This window comes from Tupaia chinensis, unplaced genomic scaffold (assembly GCF_000334495.1).
Source record: "Tupaia chinensis unplaced genomic scaffold, TupChi_1.0 Scaffold000178_1, whole genome shotgun sequence".
Classification (NCBI taxonomy): Eukaryota; Metazoa; Chordata; class Mammalia; order Scandentia; family Tupaiidae; genus Tupaia; species Tupaia belangeri.
The window spans coordinates 89,249-91,195 of record NW_006159653.1 but is presented as its reverse complement, the minus strand read 5'-3'; positions in this window follow the sequence as shown (position 1 = coordinate 91,195).

The window sequence follows — 1,947 nt, the reverse complement described above, 5'->3', positions numbered from 1 at the left end:
GGTCAAATTTTTAAAATGAAATAAATGAATGAATAAATAAAGTTAAAATAAAATAATTCTTTAAAAAAAAAAAACACCTCTAACAAAACAAAAAACAAAACAAAAACAAGTGGGACCAGCAAATGATGTGATGGTTACGTCACTGGACTCCCATGTAGTCAACTGTGGTTCAAGTCTCAGACCCAGCAGCTTCGAACTCATGCCGGGTACATGGACATGCCCAAGATCCTGAGATGAGAATGGAGGAGAAGAGATTGTAGCATGGCCCTGGGGGGGGGAGTCTCACTTTCTGTTTCTCTGTCTCTCCAGCCAGTGTACACACCCTATAGCAAAAATCACTCTAAAAAATAATAAAAGGCCGGTCCGAAGGTAGTGAGTGATCTCAAATGAGTGTTAAAGCCAGTAACAGGTCGGACTCCTGGGGCCAGCAGTTAGCGTAATGGCTATGTCGCTGGACTCCCACATAGTCAATCGTGGTTCAAGTCCTGGACCCGGTGGCTTAAACTCACGCCAAGTGCGTGCGTGCCCAAGATCCCAAGAGGAGAATGGAGGAGAAGGGATTGCGGCGTGGCCATCCCCTATGGGGGGTGATTTCTCGCTTTCTATCTTTGTTTCTGTCTGTCTGGCGAGCGCATGTGCCCTATAGCAAAAACCTCTCCAAAAAAAAAGAAAGACAAAGAAAAAAATAATAAAATAAAAATAAAAAACAAAAGGAAAAAGAGCTGCGCTGGAAGTGCACACAGGGCAGGTGCTGCAAGGCCACTGGTTTTCGCATGGTATGGGGTATGGACAGTAGTATGGGCAGAGGGCCCAGGCCATCCCAGGCTCTGGGAACTACTGGTGAGTAATTTGCCACCTTCTGTTCAAGGTGTCAACTCTATTTTCTGTGTTGCCAGGGATCAGGCAGGCCCTGGTCTGCAGCTCATCAACCATTAGTGAGCTGAGGCCACCTGGCCGTAAGGTTGGGGCAGCAGGGACTTGTGACCTGCACAGGGCCTGAAGACAAGACCTCTGCCACCATCAGGGCCCGAGGCCGCGCCCAGTGGAAGAAGGAAGACCTGTACCAAATACCCAAAGAAGCGGGGCCCTTCCACCTCCCTGTGCCTGCGTTGTCACCCACACCTCATTCCTAGGGTGGGCAGCCTAGTGTCAGGAGAGAGGAGAGCTGGGAGACGCCCTGGGAGCCCCTCTGAAAGCAGGGCTGCTCCTACCCCACTCAGGTAAAAGAAGAGTCCCAGGGCCGGGGCTGGGCTGGGGCAGAGTTGGGGCAGAGAGGACCCAGAAAGCTGCTGCCACTCTGCTCAGGGGTCTCAGGCACAGCTGGCCTCAGAGTGCCTGTGGAGGCGGAGCCCCAAGTTTGTTGTGTGTAAACACCGCTATGAGTGTGCACACGTGTGTGAGGGGCATGAGCATGCGCCCAGGAAACTATGCACTTGGGCAGGTGTGTGCTTGTGGGCCCGTGTGCAAACAGGTGTGTGAGCACATGCGTGTGCACATGTGAGCTGGACATGAGTGCTGAATTGGGATAAGTGACTTGTCAGGGCCCTGGACATCCCCCACGTGCCCCTCCGTCTCCCCTCCCCCTTCATAAATCAAGGTGGACAGCACCAAGACTCACTCCGAGGCGGAGGGACCCAAGACTGATGTGGACACCCAGTTCCCCGGGCTCCCCTTCCCTGACCGCCAGCTACAGGTGTCACTGCCCCAGACTCTGGTCAGAGCAGAGCCCAGAGGCCGTCCGGGAGGAAGTGATCCACTCTGTTTTCTGGAGGAGGGCGGCGCGCATTCCTGAGCCCTGAGTCAGCGCGGCCGCCCCCTCTGGCCCGGCCCGCCTCCGGCGCGCACGCCCCTCGCTCCTCGGCTTTCCCAGGCGGGCCGGGGCGGGGACTAGCGCGAGCCCTCGGGTCCGGCGGCCGCGGGCCCCCCGCGCGCGGCCCCCCCCCCCCC